Below are 13,226 nucleotides of genomic sequence, written 5' to 3'. Positions count from 1 at the left end.
GAGGGGGGGGGATTGTCACTGTACTCGCACGAGCAGATGGCGGAAGTGCCTGACCGCCAAGTGAAGTCCGAGCAACCCGCGGTCGAAGGTACTGTAACGGCGTTCGGGCGGGCGAAGCTGCCGGCTAAAGAACGCCAACGGTTGCCAAGCTCCGTTTTAAAACTAATTAAAACCCCGGGGGGATTGTCACTGTACTCGCAAGCCGTTCGCCGTTCGCTTTGGCGTTGCGAATGGACCAAACCATTTCATGGACCAAACCATTTCATGTAAAGCGTTCGCCGTTCGCTTTGGCGTTGCGAATGGACCAAAACATTTCATGTACCAAACCATTTCATGTAAATAGAGGGGGGGATATAATTTTAGATATAGATATAGTACGGGCATGCCCTAGTAATGGCAAATGAGATATTGTTTAGAGCTACCTGCCGATTCAGTTTTTATCTTCTGGGTGGGGGTACTCATGACATGGTATTGTAAACCTTTGGGAGGTACCGATACCTCATTCTCTCATTCGGCACATTCTCAATGAGCGAGATTTGGCAGCGCCATGTTAGACGAGTTTGGAGACTTGGAGGGAGTTCATATTGTAGATGATTATATCCTCCTGTGTGGTGAGACTGCAACCCAACACGATGAGAGTGTGAGCAAATGAGTTGCACAGGCCACGGCATCAGGACTAAAACGGAATGTGAAGAAATCCCCACCAAATTGACCCCCGCCCGAATACACAAACACCCTGTTCCTCAATTGACCCCAGCCCTAATGAATGGACACGCTGTTCCTAAATTGACCTCCTCCGAGATGCACAAACACCCTGTTCATAAATTGACCCCCGCCCAAATACACAAACACCCTGTTTCTAAATTGACCTTCTCCGAGATACACAAACACCTTGTTCATAGATTGACCCCCGCCCAAATGCACAAACACCCTGTTTCTAAATTGACCTTCTCCTCGGACCTAGATACACAAACACCCTGTTCATAAATTGACCCCTGCCTGAATGCAAAAACACCCTGTTCTTAAAATGACCTCCTCCGAGATGCACAAACACCCTGTTTCTAAATTGACCTTCTCCTAGGTGCACAAACACCCTTTTCATAAATTGACCTCCTCTGAGATGCACAAACACCCTGTTCCTAAATTGACCTCCTCCTAGATACACAAACACCCTGTTCCGAAATTGACCCCCGCCCGAATGCACAAACATCCTGTTCCTAAATTGACAATTCCCCAAAAGAGGATGTCGCACACAATCTGGCCGAGCGAGCAGTCAGGGGGTCAAAACTCAACTTACGATGACACGATCCCAACTCAACAACCCATTACTACGAGAGGTGACAGACTCGTTGTGCTGACTTGTAAAATTGGCACGTCACATTTCTTTGATACATTTATTTTGGGGTTAAAAGGCAAACTTTGATAAGATTTGGGTAGAAATGATGATTGGGTAGATTAGATATAGATTGTTATGATTAGATAGAGTTTTATTACATGACCATGATTACCCTCGCCAGAGGATTTTCATATCAGCTCACTGAATTCAACCACCAACTATTTTTGAGATTAACATTGGCCAAATTTTTAAAATTGTCAATTTTCATCCGCTTAAGTTAAACTTTGAAGACGATTTGCATGTAAGGTCACTGGATTCAACCCCCAACTATTTTTGAGGCCAAATGGATGCTCTACCGAGTGCCATTCCACTTCATTCTGTTTTGCCAAGTGTCGCCCTATGAGTGATTTTTCATGTTTGTTTGTCTGCACAGAATAAATATGATTTTCTTTGCAACCGTTGGTTCGATTGACAGGAAATTTTCACTATAGATGCACCTTCACCTGTATAATTTTTAACTCAACTGGACTATGTCCAGCTGGGTTTTTGTCGACACCCAGTGTCCGTCGTCCGTCTGTAAACAATTCGACGTCTACACTCTAAAAGTCACAAATATTGATTAAATTTTATGAAACTTGTTATGCAGCATCTTTAAGGCATAAACTAGTTTGGGATTGCATTTGGGCGTTGCACGCCCAAAAATGGGCGCGGCAGGGCGGCCATATTGAAAATCAATTTTTGTCATATATTTTTAGCACATACAAACTATATAGTTTATGGTTCTATTATGGTTCTATCTATGAATATTCTAACCATATTGATATAGACCAGTTGAGTTTAGGTTCCCTGGAACCTCTCTGGTTTTAATGATAATTATGACGTCATAGGTGACGTGGTTCGGTCGCCATCTTGGGAAAACCGAAAAAATTTGCACCTCGACAGTCATGTGAAAAAGTAAGTACACCCCATGTAAAGTTTTGACTTTTTCAACATATTTCAACATACAGCTATTTGATCTTCATTTCAACAATATTTGATAGATAAAGGTGATATAATATAACAAATATCATGAAACATTTACATTTTGTAGTCCATTGTATAATTTAAATAAACATAAATGCATATTTCGCATGTGGAAAAAGTAAGTACACCCCTCCATTTATCACTACTTCAAATACCTAAAATTAGAATCAGGTGCACCAGCTCAGGTGCAAATGATTAGAACATCTTTAGAGAGGATCTTGGAGGAACCTGTCTTATTTAAACCTCAGACATTTAGTTTGGTTTGCTCTTTGTTGTTGAAGTGTGTGGCGTCACCATGCCTAGATCAAAAGAGCTCTCTGAGGCCTTCAGAAAGAAGGTTATAGATGCCTACGAGTCTGGGAAGGGATTTATAAAGATCTCCAAACAATTTGAAATCAATCATTCGACTGTCCGGAAGATCTACTACAAGTGGAGTAGATTCCAAACAACTGCCAACTTGTTCAGGCCAGGCCGCCCCAGCAAGTTCAGCCCGAGAGCAGACCGCAAGATGCTGAAAGAAGTCTCGAAGAACCCCAGAATGTCATCATGGGACCTACAGGTAGCTCTTGCCACTGTTGATGTCAAAGTGCATGAGTCTACCATTAGAAAGAGGCTGCACAAATTTGATCTACATGGGAGGTGTGCCGGGAGGAAACCTTTGCTGTCCAGAAAGAACATCAGGGCAAGACTAAAGTTTGCCAATGAACACCTTGGCAAAGACCTGCACTTCTGGAACAATGTGCTCTGGACAGATGAGTCAAAGGTAGAGCTATTTGGCCACAGTACCAGAAGACATGTTTGGCGAAAACCAAAGACAGCATTTGACCACAAGAACCTGATACCAACTGTAAAGCATGGTGGTGGAAATACGGTTTGGGGCAGCTTTGCTGCATCAGGGCCTGGGCAGCTCACCATCATAGAATCCACGATGAATTCTTCATTGTACCAGAGGGTGCTTGAGGATAATGTGAGGCCATCTGTCGGAAAGTTGAAGCTCAACTGAAGGTAGACCTTGCGACATGACAATGACCCTAAACATACCAGTAAATCCACCAAGGAATGGCTGAAAAGAAAGAAATGGAGGGTTCTGGAATGGCCAAGTCAAAGCCCGGATCTAAATCCCATCGAGATGTTGTGGGGGGATTTGAAACGTGCATGCAAGAAACCCCTCAAGCATCACACAGCTGAAAGAATTCTGCATGGAGGAGTGGACAAAAATTTCTCCCAATCGATGTCAGAGACTGGTAGACAGTTATAAGAAACGCTTACTTGAGGTTGTTTCTGCCAAAGGGGGCAATACCACCTATTAGAGCCAAGGGTGTACCGTGCTTACTTTTTCCACAGAAGGAAATGGCATCTCTGTTAATTTTTTGTTGAATAAATTATTGCAAAGTCAGTTTTTATTGTTTTTTGTTCAATTAGATCACCTTTATCTATAGATACTGTTTAAATGAAGATCAAATATTGATATGTCCACATATGTTAAAAAGATTAAAAAAAACATTTCATGGGGTGTACTTACTTTTTCCACATGCGAAATTTGCATTTATGTTTATTTAAATTATACAATGGACTACAAAATGTAAATGTTTCATGATATTTGTTATATTGTATCACCTTTATCTATCAATATTGTTGAAATGAAGATCAAATAGCTGTATGTTGAAATATGTTGAAAAAGTCAAAACTTTACATGGGGTGTACTTACTTTTTCACGTGACTGTATATCTCGGAAAGTGCTCAATAGAAAAAATTGAAACACGGCTCATTGTAAAGAACTCTCCATGTGGAATAACATATGTTGATGATGTCATAGGTGCCCCCATTATGACGTCATAATTTACCAAATGCCATTTTACCGAAATTTGACAAGTACAAAATTTCATCGATCAAGATGAAATTTCTTGGACTTAATGGTGGAGAAAAAAAAAAACGAGGATGTTATCGGTTACGTGGTTCAGCCGCCATATTTGTTTTAACACAAAAGCCTTAAAAAAAACATGTCATGGCGAGGGTCTTCCGTCTTTGATTGCTCTTTTAAGTTAATGTTTTGTGTTATTAATGTTAAGCTTAAATCAAAATACAAATTGATCTCTCCAAATGTTATTAAACTCGGTGTATTATTGTTATAAAAGTTATTCTTCATAACTTATAAAGTGGGACAATGTAATGATGATCAAAGATTTGGGTAGAATGGGCCTGTCTGCAAACCTTCGGGCCTTGCACCCATCCAAGCATCCTCGGGAGTTTGCAGGACAGGAAGCCTCAAGCTATCAGCTTTTTGGGTGAGTTCAGAACATTTTCTAACTCCTCCTTGTGCCGAGGCACGCTCTTTACTCGCTGGTATGTTTCCAACTTTTCTCACTGGTAGTTTTCCAAGTATTTTCAGCTTATTTTCGGAGCTTTGTGAACCATTTTAGCGAACAATCCTCATCTCGCCACATGATATACATTCAGCTGCCCTGATGACCCCCGTTGCTTGGGGTTTCTGCTCATGCGTGCTGCGCGTTCTGGGGCTGATTACACTGAGAATTATTGGGCTGATGTCATTTGAAAAGTTGCATATGGCTCACGAACACGAGATATCCTGTTCACTTCATCACATTCATCATTCTCGTTCAAAGACACTCAAATTCAGGAATTTCCAGATTTTAATCTTTATTGAATAAGTGAAAGAACTAATAATAAAACCAAGTTTACGAAAGCAAATAATCATTGGAATTATGGGTTAAATTGAAGTAAAATGTCTTTTATCATTTCAGGAAAGATAAGAAAGCATTGCCGGCTCCAACAGGAAGCACATGTAAGAATAAGTGCAAACGACTATTCTACGTTATAAACGAGTCCGTGTTTTGAGGCAGAACCAAAACACCGACATGAAGTGTGTGTTTAAGCAACAGCTCTAACAACACATCACTCAAGGAGTCACACATCACATGACCCACATCACATGACCCATATCACAGGTTGGTTCATGGCAAGGCACGTGGAACAAAGGGAAGGGGGATTGTGTAAAAGATCTCACCTGGTTCGGTTAAAATAATTATTTAATCTCATTCTAGGTTGTTCTGCTGATTGTGCTGAATCTTCACTGAAACCAAACCTCGTAACGAATCCTCCTGGACGAGTTCAAATTCAACAACAAACACAGAAAAATAACTGTTTTCAACATCTTCTTCTCCCCCATGTGAACGAGGACCAATTACAAAAAAGTTTTCCTACATTTTCAATTTTACTCGTTTCCATCTGTACCTTCACCTGTGTACACACATCAACCTTCCGAAAGCTGTGCCCTCCCACACCTGCATTTTTACTCCAATATGAGATCATCCGAATCATCAAAAGTTATGTATTTGTGAGAATGACAAACTGTGAGCCGTGGAAATCTTCCCACAAATATGATCAGAATGTGTGAACAGTGGGGTGTGTACCCTGAGAAACACACCCAGAGATGGGATTTCACTGTGGATGGGAATTTGGGATTTTACAATCTGGATGTCATGGAGAGTTCAAAGGTGATGTGTGATCAATCATTTTCCTTAAAAATTAAACTCAATGCAAAATAAACCACCATAAAAGCCTCGCAATATTGATACCTGTGATACTGTAATCAAAGAATGAATCAAAATCAATGAATATGTTGAACAATTGTTAAAACTGAATTAAATATAATCAATCAATAATTATTGTTTTTGTGATTATAGTAAATCCCACTCCAAGTACATGTTGTTCTCCCTGCTTGTGTATTGTGCGTAAACGTGGGTGGAGTCATAAATGTGGGCGTGAAAAAGGTAATGGGGGTGTGGTCAGAACAATGTGGGTGGAGTTTAAATAGTGGGCGTGGCATTGTGTGTGAATGACGAGACGTGGGCGTGGCAGTGTGTGAATGACGATGACGTGGGCATGGCATTGTGTGTGAATGACGAGGACGTGGGCGTGGCATTGTGTGTGAATGACGAGGACGTGGGCGTGGCATTGTGTGTGAATGACGAGACGTGGGCGTGGCAGTGTGTGAATGACGATGACGTGGGCGTGGCATTGTGTGTGAATGACGAGGACGTGGGCGTGACATTGTGTGTGAATGACGAGGACGTGGGCGTGGCATTGTGTGTGAATGACGAGGACGTGGGCGTGGCATTGTGTGTGAATGACGAGGACGTGGGCGTGGCATTGTGTGTGAATGACGAAGACGTGGGCGTGGCATTGTATGTGAATGACGAGGACGTGGGCGTGTCATTGCGTGTGAATGACGAGGACAGCAGTGCATGCAGCTCGAATAGAAGGATGAGATGCAGAAAGGGTTTCAGTGAGGATGAGGTTGGTTCAGGAGATGAGAGAGAGTCTGGTTTTCTGCAAGATACAAAGAGAAAGGAGAAAAATAAATTAAAATGGGTACAAACTGAAAACGAGTGTGAATAGTCATAAAAGAGTAAACAAATAAATATTAATAAAGAACAGCTTTCGGAAGGTGTTACAGCAATCTATTGGTCAATCACAAGACAAAGTGTTTGTGTTTTGTATCCCACCGATAGGCCGGATATGGATTCGGACCTGAACCAAAATCTAATCGGCTTGTTCTTGTCACCGAACCAACTCGTCCACCAAGTTTATTCATAACTCGTCCAAAACTTTTTTAAAATATGTTATATCACGCTTTTCGCCCGATCTCTCAATGGTGAAGAATCACTTAAGGATTAAATAATTGTCGTATTCAAATCCATATTCAGATCTTCACCAAAATCAAATCGAGTAGTCTTTTTCACACACACAACCTGTCCAGCAAGTTTCGTCCAAGTCTGTCCACAACTTTTTGAGATATCCTGCTATATATCGTTTTTGGCCATATCCCCCAATGGTGAAGAATCACTCCAAAAATTCTACTATCCGGATCCACGTCTGGATCTTTACCAAAATCGAATCATTTCGTCCTTGTAAAATACACTACCTCTCCGCCAAATTTCGTCCGAATCTTTCCACAAATTTTTGAGATATCCTGTTCAAAGACAGACAGACAAACAGACAGACAAACAAACAAGAAATATGTCGTGCAGAGCACGCTACTTGCGAAATCCCTAAAATAAGTTGTTGGCCTATGATGACCTCAAAAATAAATGGTGGTTGAATCCAGTGTCCAGAAAGTCAATCAGATGAAAATTGAGGATTTTTACAAATCTGGCCTATGTTGACCTCAAAAATAGTTGTGGGTTAAATTCAGTGTCCAGACATGCAAATCCTCTCAAAAATTTCAAGTCAATCAAATGAAAATCGAGGATTTTAGAAATTTGACAAAGTTGGTGACCTTTGGCCTCTGTTGACCTGTTGACCTTTTGACCCCAAAACAATAGGCTTCTTGCTTATGACCAACTCTACAGTTTGGTGAAGTTTTGTGAAGATTGGTTGAAAATTGTGACGTGTAGGCGACTGACATACAGACAAACAGACAGAATAACGCACAAGACGAACCAATATACTTGAAAACTCTTCGATTTTCGCAAGTAACAAACAAACAGAAAGACAGAGGTGAAAAAATAACCTCCATCCACCTACGGTGGCGGAGATAACATCCGATGCCAAAGGAATTTAAGTGAAATAAACAAAAGATAGAGAAGCTGTGGTGAGCAGAGGCCAAGCCTCACCTCATATCTGCCTCACCAGGTTCAGCTCATTCCAGGAGACGATCAACGGCTCTCAAGAGACGCATGAGATCCTGACAAGTCAGTGGAGCCACTTCTCTGATCACCACTTGGAACATTTCTGGAGCCTGTTTGGGAAATAAAGAAGAAAGGAGAGGAGTGAGGGGTGGATGAGACTCTGAGACGAAGCGGGATGAAGTGAAAAGCAAAGCCATGACCCCAATCCAAAACCATGATCTTTTCTGCCTATGGTAACCCCCGCTGCGGGGCCAACGGCTTCCAAATTTCCAGTTTTTCCTTGTTGAAAGTTGCCTTCTGTAACCATCCTGTCCACACCGTTCCGCCCCACACCTATTGTTTGTCCAAGTCTCCCTCGATTTTATCCTTCAACTCTGCTGTTGGTGGTTCCCCCATCTATCTACTGTTCATTTTGCATCCTGTTCGGTCCAGATCCGTTTAGTATTGTAACTCTCCCACAAACCTCGACTCTGTATACAAAATAAAACGGCACTCTACAACGTCGTAGCATCACCCAATATGCCCCCGCTCACATTATTACACCATAATACTCATATCAAGTTTCATTTAAATCTCTTCAGCTGTTCTCAAGTATCACATTTTTCCCTGACATGACCTCTGACCTTTGACCTTTGATGACAAAATCTAATCACTTCATATTTTCATCATAATATATACTTATACCAAATTTGGTCAAAATGCCATCACGAGTTCACAATTTAGTGCAGTAACAGAATTTTTAACGAACGAGACCTCTAATCTCTTGACCCGATTATTTTATCCTTTTATCTTTTACATTATTATACATACCTGTGCCAAGTTTGACTTAGTTCCCTTCATCTATTATGAAGTTATCACGGCAAAGAAAACCTTTTACAGACTCTGACCTTTGACCTCTATGCCTAAATCTAATCTGTTCATCTTTGCATCATCATACAGACTGTTGCGGTTTTGAGAAAAACACTAAAAAGTAACGGCAACCACCATACAGATCCCTTAGAATAGTTATTTCATAGCAGACCATTATCTGAGTCCCTTTCCCTTATTTTGGGTTATTATGTTATGCGTTGGGGAAAAGGAAAGATAGGTCCTCCACTTATAATGGACAAGCTACCAGGCATTGCACCGGGCTCCAAGGGACACAATGGTGTCCAGGTTCAGAAACCCACCAATCAGGGTGAAAGGGGCGGAATTATGGGCTCCAATAATCGGGAGCCAGGAGACCTCCAAGATTTCTCCCCCTCCCCCTTGGAGGGTGAAAAAAAAAAGGATTTTTGTACACGTTATTGACTCTTGGTCCGGGCTCTTGGTCACAGGCGGTCGCAGTTGTGCTGCCTCTTGGTTCTTGGACATTGTGGACCTAACACATGCCGACATTGACTCTCTCCCTCTCTCTCGGCCGACTCAGCACATGGACACTTCTCTCTCTGCCCAATCTCACTCGCCCCAATGAGTACGTGGCCATTAGTGCTCTTGGCTGGTCTCCCTATCGCAGGCCTCTACACCGGCATTGCTACACTCTGGGCCTGTGTCCTTGTCGGCTCCGGGCCTGTCTGACTCTGCTGGATTCGCTGGGCACGTGTGCTCCTTTCTTGGTCTGGGTCACTCTGCCGTGCTAACGATCAACCTCACTCTGCCGGCCCGTGTTGGGATCGTCATTACCTGCTTGTGCTTCTCAGTGGCGACAACGGGACGGTTGGCGCTGCGAGGAGAGGAATTTGGGAGAGGTTTCCTTCGTTGTTCGTTACCCTCCCCTCCCCGTGAAAGTGTGCTGGGCGCCCATGTGATGTATATCCGTAGCAATCGTAATAAGGTGTAGAATAAGCTACGTTTCTGCTTCTCGTCCCTTTTTCTTTGGTATTGAAATAATTACATTGAAAATATCTGTAATAAATCAAATTGTTAAACGTTTCCTTTCTCTCTGTCAAGCTTGGCTTGGCACGTTCCCAGCTTGGCAGGATTAAGAGACCACCTCTGTTCAAAGACCCCATTTTGTGGGGTACGTTCCCGGATTGGCAGGATTAAGAGACCACCTCTGTTCAAAGACCCCATTTTGTGGGGCACGTTCCCGGATTGGCAGGATTAAGAGACCACCTCTGTTCAAAGACCCCATTTTGTGGGGTATGTTCCCGGATTGGCAGGATTAAGAGACCACCTCTGTTCAAAGACCCCATTTTGTGGGGCACGTTCCCGGATTGGCAGGATTAAGAGACCACCTCTGTTCAAAGACCCTATTTTGTGGGGCACGTTCCCAGCTTGGCAGGATTAAGAGACCACCTCTGTTCAAAGACCCCATTTTGTGGGGCACGTTCCCGGATTGGCAGGATTAAGAGACCACCTCTGTTCAAAGACCCCATTTTGTGGGGTACGTTCCCGGATTGGCAGGATTAAGAGACCACCTCTGTTCAAAGACCCCATTTTGTGGGGTTCCACTTATTGGTCGATTAAACCAGGTTTGACAGTAACATTCCTTCAAATATTGCATCATATTCACATTTTAAATATTTCATGAACAGCATGTGTCTGTGAAATGGTTGATAAATCGTAAAACTCACAGGGATCATGATCTGTGATGAAAAACACTTTTAGTTGTGATAATTGAATCATCATCCTACTCGATGAAACTAGAAATCATGTCAAAATGCCAATGCTGTCCACGTCTGCTTTATACTCAAACTAAACAACGACGAAAAATTAAAATGTTAAATTGATTAATCAGCGTTCTCCATATTCTCGTGTTAAAGGTTTGAAGTTTGAAAACAAAGCTCAAATGGTAAAAACGTTATGCCCTGTGTACACGCACACACGTGGCACACACACACACACACACAGGCACACACACACACACACACACACACACACACACACACACACACACACACACACACACACACACACACGGCAATTCTCTGCATGTAATTATGCAAAGCAAACAGAAAAACATGGCTGGTCATCTCCAATTTTTGCATATGTGCTCCCCCCCCTCTTCCCTCCCCCCACCCTCACCCCCCCCCCCCCACTTCTCCCAAGGGGGTGATCCCCTCTGTGAGCAGGTCGCCATGGTGAGAAGCAGCAGGTGATTCCAGGTGTATTAAAATAAAGGAATTGTCTGAACGTTTGATTAGTATTAAATCTAAAACGTCTGGGCCGATCTGGGGGGATGATAATCAAATAGTCTGTACCTGTGGAAAGGTGCAGGTGATTGAACCTCTGATACCTGCCTGAGGGAGAGGGTATCGACACCATATTTCACTCCCGGAGGGAGCAGGTATGACTCGTCATAGAAAACACGTCATCACATGTCAACCAATGTCTGTCCATAATTACAGAACCTCAATCAAAATCAGATATAATTGGTTGTTTTTTTAATATACAAAGTCGAGGCTCATGGAGGAGGAGGATTAATCTTTTCAAGTGAAGATTCAACTTGTGCAGCAACTTCCATCATTCACAATCAGTCATTGATTACTGGGTCACAATGATAAACGAGATGAATGTGAACACAAAACATCTGAAGAGACAGATACACACAAAACAGGTACAAACACTTGCAGTCAATGGTATTGTGGGTAATTTCATACCTGGATCATTGGAAGGAACCTCCTTGCCCTGGGTTGAGCCACAGGCCCCGAACAGGCCCCACACGGCCTTCACAAAAGTCTGCCCCAAAAGGAAGACATGTGGAGGTGCCAGGGTTAAAGTGTGGAATGTGTCCAAACACCGAACCTTGTCTGCACACAAGTGATTTGTACTCTGAGTATCTCTCGTCTTTGTTTGGGTGTTCTGATCATAACTGGTCGTCTCTCTCCGCAGGGTGCTGTATATATTTAACCAAACAAGTACCTTTAGACATAGACAGGTGGATGTCATCACAAACTTCACAGCAGAAGTTGTGTCGATGTTGATGCAGTAACCTGACAGTAACTTTGCTCGTCTGTTTTTGAGTTTGTGTAAAGGTGAGTCGTTTTATACCTGTCCCTTCCCTCACAATCTCCACGTGGCCTTGCTGCTGCTACTCATCACGCTACTGTTACATGTTCTAGTGTTCCTCATTAAAATAGCTTTACAACCATCTGGGTACTTAAAGTGTGCATTACATTTCGACATTAGAAACACGATTTAAAGAGAGAATCATCATAATATTTCAGACTACAGTGAATTTAAACAGGTATTACAGGTGTGGTGCAATGATTGTCCAAACAGCTTTCCTGGATCTTCAATGCTGAACGACATTTCATATTGAGTTCTTTAACCATCAGAAGATTATATAATTATGTTGATTCATCATTGTTACAATACCTTTTTACCTTAACTTTATACCTGAAGCAGTTACCTGGCAGGTGATCTCATTGATACGTTTCAGAGCGATGTCCAAGATGTCTGAGCATCAACAGAGCAATGTTGACCGTTTGATTTCACGATTCATCATTATGGACAAAACGAAGTTAATCTGCAATAACTCAGGTCGAATAACAAACAAATCCTTTTTCAAATCACTCTCAGGTGAGTGAATCATTCTCAGGTGAGTGAATCATTCTCAGGTGAGTGAATCCTCAATCCTGAGTGAACCCCAGACTGACCTTGAAACCACACTGGGTGGTTTGGGACGACCTCTCCTTTTCATAGTTAAAAGCTCCATATTTCAGCCCCACTGGGAAAAAGGTAAAAATGCAAAGAGAGGAATCAATTAATGAAGCTTCAAATTGTATTATTATTGATTTAAAATGATAATTTTATATCTCTGCTGAACCATCACCGACACACTCATTCTATCATATGGTCTACATTCCTGGATTTAAACTTGTTTATTTATTGGAACACAAAGTATGTCGGAATCATAGAGCATGACCAAGCAGTAAAAAATGGAGAATAAGATATTTAAATAAAGAACCCAAATGTTGGTGATTTGAAAATCTGAATTAAAGTGTGAAAGCTGATTATGGGATTTGTGTTGATGAAACGAAAATAAATCACCAAGTTTACACTGATTGGTTATGATAGTGGTTTGTTAAGAGGAAGAAGACATTTTAGCACACGTGACATTCCTGTCCTGGCAAAAAAATGTGGGAAAGAAAGAGACGAAGAAACGAGCATAAAAGGTTTAGCAGGGAAATTAATCTGAAATAAAGGGACAAAGATTAATTAACAAGAAAGGAAAACGATAATTTATCTAAAACATAGAAACTCTGATTTGTAGCCAAGAGAATGTGATGGAG

General features: G+C 41.9%; 1 long non-coding RNA gene across 1 annotated transcript; it reads right to left on the bottom strand.

The window, feature by feature from the left end:
• Positions 1-5,000: 5,000 nt before the first annotated feature.
• Positions 5,001-9,930, bottom strand: LOC144891296 (uncharacterized). The gene is made up of 2 exons (XR_013622811.1): positions 8,012-9,930; positions 5,001-6,709 (listed from the first exon to the last, which is right to left on the bottom strand). It is a non-coding gene; the product is annotated as an uncharacterized LOC144891296 (long non-coding RNA).
• Positions 9,931-13,226: the final 3,296 nt, after the last annotated feature.

Source organism: Myxine glutinosa, chromosome 3 (genome assembly GCF_964187855.1).
Source record: "Myxine glutinosa chromosome 3, kmMyxGlut1.1, whole genome shotgun sequence".
NCBI lineage: Eukaryota > Metazoa > Chordata > Myxini > Myxiniformes > Myxinidae > Myxine > Myxine glutinosa.
The sequence above is the reverse complement of the archived record's forward strand: the minus strand, read 5'-3'. Positions and strand labels throughout refer to the sequence as shown.